Consider the following 11,767-nt stretch of genomic DNA (forward strand, 5'->3'; position numbering starts at 1 on the left):
CACGTGCACTCGTAAAAGGCCCGAGCGCCTGTATATATATATGCATCATTTAGAAAGCAACAATTTCAGCCTCATTTGCTCATTCGTGCAAATTAACTGAGAACGAACGGTACGTGGAAGCAGCTGCCTTTATTCAACACGTAAATCTCCTCGTGGCCACCGGCACGCAGTGTACACTTAATAACTTAACAAACAAACAAAGACAAAAGCGCGAACAATAAAAATCTAATTACATGCAAGGACCGACAGTATGGCCGCAATTTCGCGGCATGCTATACACGCTTCACTGATTTTTATTGTAAAGTACTAGCAACAGCATGGACTTGACGGTAAAACGGTTCAGTGTACACACATTAAAAAAAAAGAAGGGATATATTACTCGTTCCCTAGAATATCAATGAATTAGTGTCTTAGACGCTGTTTTACGGGTTCTTTATATCGGTAAAAAACCACTAAAATATAATTTGAAGACTCGTTATTTGTTGCTCTCGAAACCTGGTCAGTTTGATGAAGCTCGAACCTCAACCGGGATAAGATGACTATATATACGTCCTCTAAAACATCTCAATTATGCTTATTTTATTTGTGAATCGAAGGCACGTTGGAAAAGATGTGAAGAAGAACTGAAACATAAAACGTTTTAAAATAGTGATTGCCAAACAGATCCCTCTTTTAGATAATCTTGCTTGTTTTCTGCTGTCCTCGTCGGAATGAACTCTTTCGTGTACGCGAAGAATGCATCTCTAAATTTTTATCACCAGATGATAAACCCTGCGATTATAACCAGCGTTTTTATGTGGAAAGTATTGATAGCTACTCGGAGAGAAAACAGGCTGCGTCACTCGGTGTTGCCCAGGTGCAAGTTATGCGGCACAAGTTTGGTATTATGCTTGCGGTGATATGTCTCATTCCCTTGAAAACTTAAGCCAGGCACAATTATTGAAAAAAAAAGAACAAATTTTGCAAGACTGAGATGGGTTTAAATATGGCGCATTAATTTATCTTAAATTTTCTTTTCGACTTGAAAGTACAGTTCTGAATCAACATTTCATTAATCCCGACTTTCTCTTCTTTCCCTCCTTTTTATCATTTCCTATCGGTAATATAAACTGAAGCTATCAAACTTTGTAGCACAAAAACAACCGGGATATTCTCAATAAAGATTGCGCGTCACAACACATTCAATATGACTGGTCAGTAAGCTAACCTGTCCACATAGTCATGGCAGCCCGATATCGTGTGAACTCCTTTTGTCGTCTTTTATAAAGAGAAAAAGAATGCATCTACATGGCTCGCATTAACGACATATCAGTAGCCTTTCTGCCGAGCGTGTACCCTTCTGCAGCGTACATTTCATTTCACCGAATTTCTTTTTGCTCGGGAAGAACAAGTAGTAATGACCGCCAAAAATGGCGCAGCGATGGCGTCTCCATGTGTGATACCCAAGATTCACGAAATTCGGGATGCCAAGCTTCCTAAGGTTGTCGGAAGTTCTTGGGCCTGATCTTCATCTCCACCGCCTTCAGGGGCACAGTCTTCCAGGAGGGCCAACGGATACCTTTGGTCGATGGAGTGTTCCTGTCCTGCGAATACTCTCCCGTGAGCAGGACGCTGTAGCAGCTGTGGAACCACCATCCGGCCTTGTGGGTCTTGGCGCAGTTGTTGTACCTCCTCGCCGGGTTCCTGTCGTCAGTGCTGAAGAGCTGCTCGCTGTGTCTCCTCAGACTGTTTCCCACCCTGGGGTCGGAGCCCAGGTAATCTCCGACCCTGAGACGGTAGTTCTCGTTCTCAGAACCCACGACGAACGCTTCGTAGTCCAGGTCAATCTTCTCGCCCTCGAAGGTCTCCAGGGTGACCCTAAGCATCATGTCTTTCTCCGTGGACAGCATATGGATGAAGTCGTTGCCGAGCCAGAACTCTTTCTCGATGTCTCCGAAGCCGTGCTTGTAGCCGTTCCAGTCGTGTTCGAAGCTGAGAGGCCACTGGGCGTATTTTCCCCTGCGCATCAGCACCTGCGCAGGAACAAGGACGGAGTTCGTTTGACGGCCCGTTTCGTACACATATTTCTTGTCATATGATGTCAACACCAATTCAACTCTCTGCTTAATTTAGCGGGAAAAATGACGTCACATAACTTGGTGTCACGTCACCTATGAACAAATTCAGTTTCTCCAGGGTAAAATTAACGTCACGTGACCTCGACAGCAATTCAATTCCCCGCTCAATTTAGCGGGAAAATTGATGTCACGTGACCTCAACACCAACTCAGTTTCCCTGCTGAATTTAGCGGGGAAAATGACGTCACATATGACTTGGTGTCACGAAACCTATGGACAAATTCACTTTCTCTGCTAGATTTAGCGGGAAAATTGACGTCACGTGTGGAGGAGGAGGAGGAGGAGGGAAAGGTACAGAGGAGGAGAAGGGTAGGAGGAGAGAGGACGACGAGGAAATGAGAAAAAGAGGGGAGTATTGTGAAATACTCCCCTCTGAGTATTGTGAAATAAAAAGACGAGGAGCAGAGGAGGAGGGGGTGTTCCCCCCCTCCTCCGTAACCGCGCGTTGCATTAGGGAGTTTTCGAAGCTCAGGGAGTTTTCGTAGATCGCTTTCGAAGTCCCGCGAAGCTCTCCGCAACACTCGACGCTACCCGGAACTCTAGTGAAGGCCATTGGCGCGCAGGCGCATTAGCGGCTTCTTCGTTGCGGAGGGCTTAGCAGAGTGGGAACGCGGTCTACGAAAACTCCCTATTAGGAAGTTTTCGTAGACCGCGTTGCCCCCTCCGCTAAGCGTTCCGCAACGAAGAAGTTGCTACTGCGCTTGCGCGCCGATAGCCTTGACTGTGGAGTTCCCGCTATCGTAGCGGCTTGCGGAGGGCCTTGCGGAACGGCGAAAACGGTCCACGAAAACTCCCTATTATGGGACGTTTCCTCGCTAGAGTTAGCGGGGAAATTTTCCTGCTAAATTTGGCAAGCAAATTGACGTCACGTGACCTCAGCACCCATTCAGGGAAAATGACGCCGCGGCTTCGTGTCGCGTCACCCATAAACAAATTCAGCGGCAGGAGGAGAGGAGGAGGAAAGAAGGAGAAGAGAAGGAGGGGGAAGAAGAGGAGGGGAGGATAAGGGGGAAGGTGATGAGGTGGGTAAGAGGAGAGGGGGAGAGGAGGAGGAGGGGCATACCCTCCCTTCCGTACCCTCCCCTAATCCTCCTCCTCGGGAGCTGCACTTTAGTTTCGCATTACAGAGATTTGTAGACGTCGTTAATTTTTGAGCTAATTATATATTTTATTTAGGAAAACATAAATACCACGATTATTTTTAATATATAAAGCAAAGTGCAGGGGACCAGGCCTCCCACTCGAGAGGCAGAGCTTGCCGCCTAACGACGTGGGAAAATGAGGGAGGTTCTACAGGCCGTTTACAATATGCCTGTTATATTTATTTCACTTTCAGCTCTACTTATTCTCATGATAAGTCACTATTATCTTTTGTTCATATATATATATAAATATATATATATATATATATATATATATATATATATATATATATATATATATATATATATATATATATATATATATATATATATATATATATATATATATATATATATATATATCAGTGTGTCGAACCGAAAAAAATACGGGTTCGGTTACGGTTCAGGTTCAGGTAAATTTATTTTGTTCCGGTTCAGTTCCGGTTCGATTAATTCGATCCGCGAACCGGTTCGCGAACCGGTTCGGAAGTTATGAATGACAAATTGCAACATCAAAATAAATTACAAATAAAACATCTGAAATCAGCACATACGAAACGGGATACATCGTAGTGTAAGGCTCAGGGATTTATACCAGGAATGGTTTCTTTATGTGCACTCAAAGGTTACCTCACCGACGTTTACGCATTCGGACTTCATCTAATTGGGTCCGACGCAGTAGCTGTAAAATCCGCGACCTCCTTACAAACCCACTTACAAGTAGAACTCGCTAACTATGCCGCCACCTCGGCGTGTAAGCAATAAGGAACAGTGGGGAGGAAATACAGCTTTCTTTATTTGAACTAGCCTTCGGTAACTCAAATTAGACCCTTAAAGAAGTTTTCATTAAATAAGATACGGAATATGAAAAACACTTCACCGAATGCAACGCCAGAAGGACGTGATAGGATAAATATTAAAATAGAAGACTTCGCTGTCTCACAAATATGTTAGCTTCTAAGTGCCTATACGAAACCGGATACATTATTATCAAACTCCACAGCCTTTTCTCATTCCGATGGAAGCAAGCTTCAAGAACTCGCGCGTTTTAGAAACGTGTTATGAAATGAGCACACAGCAGCATTTAGCATTTAGGAGGTTGTAGGAAAATGAAATCCCGTGACGCGATTTTTTTTTTTTTTTTTTTTTTGCACAGCCTTCCAATTTTCTTTTTTCCGTGCAAGCCGCGACCAGCGCAATACTGGTTCCTATGTCAAGATTCATGGATGCAGCGTTTGTCAAGATTCATGGATGCAGCGTTTATATTCCTAAGACTGAGTGGAGAAGAAAAATATGTAAGCGAGGTGTGCGTCAGTTGACGGCACTTAAAAAACAAATGGCATTGATAGCACATTCATTGTCAACAGCGCGTGGCCGAACCGTTTTGACATGAGCCGGTAACCGTTATTTTTTTTTCCGGTTCAGTTCCGGTTCGGGTTCATCGCGATAACAATATAACGGTTCGGGTTCGGGCTCAGTTCCGGAAAAAATACCGGTTCGGTTCCGGTTTTCGGTTCGGTTCGGTTCCGGTTCGACACCCTGATATATATATATATATATATACATTTCGAGGAATTGGCATTTTGTAAAGTATTACACACACCCTAGTCTGTAGTTTGTGTTTCACAGTACATAAATTATTGAATTATCACGTGTGCATACGTTTATTCTCTGCTTTATTTGAAGTCGCTATAAGATTTCCTGGAATGTATGTAGATAAAATTATTTTGCTAGCAACTCAAATTGTGGTTATCACTCTTTCGGATATTAACTATTCCTATGACGAAACCAAAATAAATTGATTTTTCTTTCGCGAGAAAAAAATAAGTACTCGTCAGGTTGTATAAAAAAATCAAGACCTAACACGAGTACCGTATTTTCCGTACTATAGTCCGCACCCGGTGTATAGTCCGCAGGGGGAAATTTGGGGTCAAAAATAAAAGATTTTGCTTAGATAGCCCGCACCCGGTGCATAGTCCGCACCTGGTGCTTAGTGGACACGAAAATCTTCTCATAGACGGCACACGTTTACAAAAGTCTGCTTTTTAGCTCACAATAAAGCCTAGAATGTGCATAAATCATCATTAACATACACTTTCGTGCACAAAATTCGTCACGTCTCGTTATAATAAACGATCTTGAAAAACATAATTCCTTTATAGTCCGCACGCGTAGATAGTCCGCACAGCCAGAAATTTCAACTTTTAAACATGTATAGTCCGCGGACTATAGCCCGGAAAATACGGTATTCCCGCCAAACAAAAATTCCTTGTAAGAGAAGCCCTGTGACGAGTTGGCCTACCGAACGTCTTCACCTGTGACCTCCTAGACCCGTTCTGTTTTCTTTCAACACAAGCCCCGGCAAACACAAAAGTTTTGGCCGACATAAAAAAATAGCACTAAAAAACACCGAATCTTTTGAAAAAAAAAAAAAAAAAGAAATCTGAAAAAACATTTTCGAATTTGAAGAAAAATAAACTGCCACAAAAGACGGAACTCTAATTATAACTACAATAAAATTTCGAGAGATGCCTCACCCCCGAAAGATAACACAGCCCTATTTTTGGCACAATTTTCTATTTCTTTAGAAGCACCGAAAGATAGCCCACTTGTAAAAATTGCAGAGCCTTGGCCAATGGGAGCCTCAGCAGAAATGGTGTTACTTAGCCACGGCGGGAGAAAAACGAACGTTGCTGTCTGGAAAGGACGGTCGTCTTTAGTTCAACGCCTTTCCCCGCGATTACAAGGTTTGCAGGTCACAAAATCTAAGACTAGCATTTTTTCAACGTTTTTTCTATCGCACACGATTTGCTTTTGATTTTAGGTGGGCTATCTCTCGGGGTATTACAGTATACCACAGATCAGTTACAATATAAAAGAAAAACAGTGTCATTTGATGACAAATAACTGGGAATGAAAAAAAAAATAAGTGTGGGGAAGGGAGAAGAAGTGCGCGTGTGTGTGTGTGGGGGGGGGGGGATTTTTAATGTTGTGCTTGTTGATCTTGATTAGGCATCACGCTGTGTTTAGCGAATTGTATTAAATCGATTTTTATACTTCAAATTCGTCAACAGCGTGATATGCTTGCGGCGTCTCATAAAAGAGACAAAGTAGCGGCCCTTTTCTTTCTTTCTCTTTTTTTCTCACGAACAAACGCCCATTATTCGACCAAATTCAAGAAACACAAAATGTCAAAAACAACGCACGATAAAAGATTTGTCGCCAAAGCCACCGCAAAACCACCAGTTACCATTCATAATATTTAACTTTTTTAGTAACGTAAATACTGGTCGGAGGGCTAAGATTTTTCTTAGTGCTGAGTATCCGTTCGTTCGTGTTTTCCCCTTTCTAATGTTGGAATCATATTATTTGTTTTTGCGAGAAAAAAAACCGCGGCGCACTGTCCCTTAAACGATATTTCTATAAGGCAAGCTTTTTTTTTCGTTTAAGTTATAATTAATTAGAGCGTAAAATACTTTACAGATACTTGCTAAGTGGTGGTAAACAACTCATATCTATACAAACAAAATAAATCAACAAAACCACGAGCAGTCAAAAAAAAAACAAAAAAACTGAACTGATGCTTTTCTTGAGGCTAAAATTTACGATAAGTAAAAGAACAAAAACATACACACAAAGAAAAAAAAAGCGATGCCCTATCACACGCCCTGGACCTCTTCAAAGGGAACAAACAGATATGACGGAATCCATGACACAGCTTGTTGACGTTCGACGGAAGGGGAGACCTCGGCAGTTGCGTCGGCAACACGCAGCACACGGGGGCAAAAAAGTGTATGCACACTCTGCAGGACGGTTCAGTGTCTGTTTTGAGATGAACTGCACGATCGAAAAGGAGAGTGCACATCTTCTCGAGACAGCCGGTCGTGGTGCTCTTGACTACCAAGGGCACCCTAGAAAATGCGGTACTTGAAAGTTGCGTATCTGCGCCACCGCGTTATCTATCTGTTTATCCAAATGGCGCAGCCACGTTCATCAAGGCTTGCCGCCCGATCGACCCTCGGGCCATCAAAGCATATCCGGTTTGTTATTTTGGACAAGAGCCAGGATCCCTATTCGTCGCACCACAAGCGTAGCACAGCGATGAGGATTCGCACGATTGGTGTCCCTTACCAGAAGGAGACGTGGCTATAGCCTTTATTGGTAACCAGGGATGCGGAGCAGAGAGGAGACTCACTGGTCGCACACTCGGAGTTTGTACTCGGAATTATCACGCCAAAACTCAATTTGAACCCTCTATTGAGAGCCTCAAGATATCACAATAATTACGACTGTTCGGATGTCCATTTCATTCTCATCGTTACTTTATAGACCTTCAAATTCCACGGCGTCGGAATAGACCGATCTCACTAAGCGTTGCTGAATAAGCGTTCCACGTACGCGTGACGCCACTTAGGATGCCTTTATGTGCGCTTTGCTTAAAATAGAGTGAACTATACTCTGTTTCACCTTGTGTTGTACCGCAGGAATGGCTACAACCGCGAACTCCCTGCTCTAGGGCACATCTCGGCGGCACAAGCTCTCGTGCACCAAGGGCAGTTGCCAACGCTATGAGCTCGCGCTCCTATAGCCTTCGCTGCGCGGTACAACATAAGGTGAAACGGAGTATAGGGAGTATTCACTGAACGCCATATTTGTTGGTGCTGTTTAGAGCGCATGCTCAGAACGGGCTCACATCAATAGGCTGTAAAGACCGGCACTTTTGATGGTGCGGAATGCACGTTACAAAAGAACTGTGGATGCTCGCCTTTAGCACGCGCTCAGCATTCGCGCACACATCTATGGCCGCCAGTGAATACTTCCTATAGGAGTATTCACTGGACGGCCATATCCGTGTGCGCTGCTGCTGAGCGCGTGCTGACGGCGAGCTTCCGCAGTCCTTTTGGAGCGTGCATTTAGCACCATCAAGGTTGCCGGTCTTAGCATGGCTATTAATGTGAGCTCGTTCTGAGCATGCGCTCTAAATGACGCCCTCAAATATGGCGTCCAGTGAATACCTCCACTGCCGGCGATATCTGTGTGCGTGGTTGCTGAGCGCGTGCTGACGGCGAGCTTCCACGGTTCTTTTGCAACGTGCATTCCACACCATCAAGATTGCCGGTCTTAGCAGGCTATTAATGTAAGCTCGTTCTGAGCACGCGCCCTAAACATCGCCCTCAAATATGGCGTCCAGTGAATGCCTCCTATCCTTGACGTCAGTGTCAGGGTTATCAATTGTGAACGTCGAATTCGATGGTGCGTGTTCGAATCTATGGGGATAAGTTTGATTGTGTACGATGGAAGCTTGGAGTCATCGCGTTCTTAAAACATCGCCGTCAATATCGACAACCTGACATTACTGTTATTTTCGTTGATGAAAACAGCAGAACTAATACCAGTTTGGCTAACCTTGGCAAGCCGACCACACCGACGCTTTTGGTAGCCTACGTGGCCAGTAGTCACTACTTAGAAAAAAGTCCGTAAAATTATTTGATCCCACCGATGAGGGAACAGCTGCCCGGAGGCGAAATCCGCCCGAAAACGAACAACGCTACTCGGCTGGTTCTGACCTAGCCACGTCGGGCTACACTTCAATAATATCTAAAAGGCCGCCAAAAATTAAAGGAACGGCAGGGACGTTTTTCAGTAAATTCGGCCAAAGCGGAGAGATAAAAACGATATTAGACTGTCACCTTCGGCGGTGTTGATTGTAGAATGCAATTACCCCAATCCTCCGCCGTGCTTTTTAGAGACCATCAAACATGTTGGTCGCAGCTGATAATCTTTGTCGTGACATCACACGTATGAACAACTGTCATCTCTATGCGCTGTCTAACGTGGTGCTCTTGTTCCGCGCCTATGGAGTGGTAAAGATTTTTAGCGCCTTCAATGAAAAACGTTACAAAGATAAACAAATCTGCTGGTTTTTGAGAAAAGAAAACTTCGCGGCAATCTTTCGGTTCCTCCCCCCACCATGTCATACACAAAGAATCTTTGTGTTTGACGAGTTTAGCGACCATAGTTCATAGGAGGCGGGCAAAGTAACGTTGGAGCAGAGCCTGCGTTGGAGTACCGTTGGAGGCAGGCGCCGATTCGTGAGACAGCTCGTGCCGTTTTGGTGCTCTGCTCGCGCCGACCCTCAGCGGGGTTATCGCTCGTGCAGAAAGAGTACAGTCAGTACAGTTCCCACGATTCATGGCGGCAGCGCCGACGTAGTGAAACTGGCTGTGAGATTGGTCTATTGTTCTGCCATACTTAAATAAGCACAGATCACGGCCGTCTTTCTGATCTACCAACAATGGCCACGTGCCCACGTGTGACTGAAACCGAACGACCGAAGCTAGAAGCGCGATTGCCTCATATCGAAAAGTTAATAAACTAAACATGCCCCCCCCCCCCTTTCCCATCAAAACACAGAACGCCTCTTGGATGGATTAAGACCCTTTTCAAGATGTTCCGACTCCTTGCAACCGTGTGTTATTTTGGGACACAAAGTAAAGCTGTAATAGTGGGTGCCCTTTTATAGTACAGAAGTGTCATGCAGGCGTATCCGACGACCACTTACCGTCCATCCTCCACCATCGTTGCTCATGTCGCAGAATACTCTGACAGCGCGAACACCCTGTGTGTAGACAATGTACACTCCGTCGCAGGTTGCCCCTCCAGTCCTAAGGTCTGCGCAGTTTCGGGGACTCATCACGTGCGTTGTCGTCACGCATTTTTCGCCAACAGACTGCTGTGGTGTGCCCGAGGGTGCGTCTCGCCGAGCACTGCTCACCACACTCTCTGAAGGTTTCAAGTCGGTGTCTCTAACAGCAACAGGTGGAAAACGACTGACAGTTGGGCGAGGAGCCTGTTCTGCGCTACGACACTGCCTGATATCTACCATGCTGCTTTCGACTTCCCTCATCATCTTGCTGATATCGTTCTTCATCTCGAGTTGCCCCATCTTGATCTCCATGAGGACTCGGTTAGACAGCTCGGATGTTCCGTTTTGGCCGACCATAGTTCTCCGGGGTCCCTTGGGCTGCTGTGTGCTCTCGGCTGGGCGTTCTTTTCCAGTTGGACACTGCTCTTGGATCTTCTCGATCTCCGTTAGAAGAGCGTCGTTCTGCTCTATGAGGCTGTTGGTGAGAACCTCCAAACCTTCCAACTTGCGACCCATCTGGTTCTTGAGAAGATCCAGTTGCTCGTGCATCTTTCGTTGAGTGTCATCGATGGTGTCCAGAAGGAAGGACATGGACGTGTCTCCGCCTCCGGGTGGAGAGTCCCTTCTAGACCCTGCCTCTGGGAGACCCCTTGCTGAGGCCATCGAAGACTTCATCTCCTTATTCATGTCATAGATGGTGTTGATCCCGTTCATCACCTTCTTCAACTTGCTGTCCATGTCGTCCTTCATCTTTGTCGTCTTAGTGTCGACTTCGCCCAGCTTCGCGATGCTGGTGTCCACCTTCTCGCTGACGTCGCCCTGGAGCGTGTTGAATGCAGACTCCAGGCTCCTCAACCTGCTGCTAAACTCAACCGAGCCTTGACCGCTCTCGCCACCCGAGGACAGCGTTGAGATCTTGGAAGAGACATCTTGGAGCTGCTTCTCTACTTTTTCCAGGGACATCTGGAAATGGACAGTCTGCGTGGTCCTCAGGTTGTTCTCGACTTGAAGCTGGTCCTTCACATCGGTGATCAGTTTCTCGACTTCGTCGAGCCGAGTGTAGAGCCTGTGCTGGCCATTGCACAGCGCCAGCAGGGCCACTGTGACGAGCAAACGCATCCAGATGAGTTCTGCCATGTCCGTGCCTCCAATCTTACTGGGGAAACGAGAGCACCTTCGACCAGGTTTTATCTTGTCAGGCACTCGAGACGAATGCGCAAGAAGGAGAGGAAGGCCAAGACGTTGAACTGTCCACAAGAACCGATAAACGACGCGATGACAAATCTGGAGGAGCCCCCGGTGACGAAGAGTGGCGTATACCCTCGGAGCGGGGGCAGACTTGGCCAAGACGGTCTTTCCGGTCCACGCAACAGATAAGCAAGAACTGAGCGGCTTCGTCGGCGAAGAAATCAACGTGTTTACAGCGGTCCCTCGTGAGCTTCTGGCTGCTGAGGCGTTCTGAGAAGAGAGGGGGGCCGGCGCGGGCTCAATTGCCCAAAGTGAAGACGAGCGCACACCCTCGCGTCCGCGTCTCCTAAGGGGAGCGACAGCCGAGGGTCGGGTGACACTTTGGGCCTTCCTCGAAGCTGTGCCAAAAAAAAAAAAAAAAAAATATGACGCAGCAACGGTTTTTGAGCCTTCAGTGCGCCGATGGCGGGGTTCCAACGGCAGCCCGCATGTAAAACGAAACATAACCACCGCAAATCAAAAATAAGACAAAAAAAAAAAAAAGGGTTGGGGGGGGGGGGGGGGCGGGAACTTCTTTAATTCAAGCATGCAACATTCTAAGAATGGAGTGACAACGTTTCTGGGTGTGGGGTCGGAAAGTACGTCTTTATATCGGTCGCCATGCTTCCGAAAAC

At 46.0% G+C, this 11,767-nt stretch overlaps 1 pseudogene across 1 annotated transcript; it reads right to left on the reverse strand.

The window, feature by feature from the left end:
• Positions 1-114: 114 nt before the first annotated feature.
• Positions 115-11,364, reverse strand: LOC120837941 (annotated as a pseudogene). Its single transcript, XR_005715014.3, has 2 exons — positions 9,822-11,364; positions 115-2,012 (listed from the first exon to the last, which is right to left on the reverse strand). The product of XR_005715014.3 is annotated as a fibrinogen C domain-containing protein 1-like (transcript).
• Between the last annotated feature and the right edge of the window lie 403 nt (positions 11,365-11,767).

This window comes from Ixodes scapularis, unplaced genomic scaffold (assembly GCF_016920785.2).
Source record: "Ixodes scapularis isolate PalLabHiFi unplaced genomic scaffold, ASM1692078v2 PGA_scaffold5__190_contigs__length_132052651, whole genome shotgun sequence".
NCBI lineage: Eukaryota > Metazoa > Arthropoda > Arachnida > Ixodida > Ixodidae > Ixodes > Ixodes scapularis.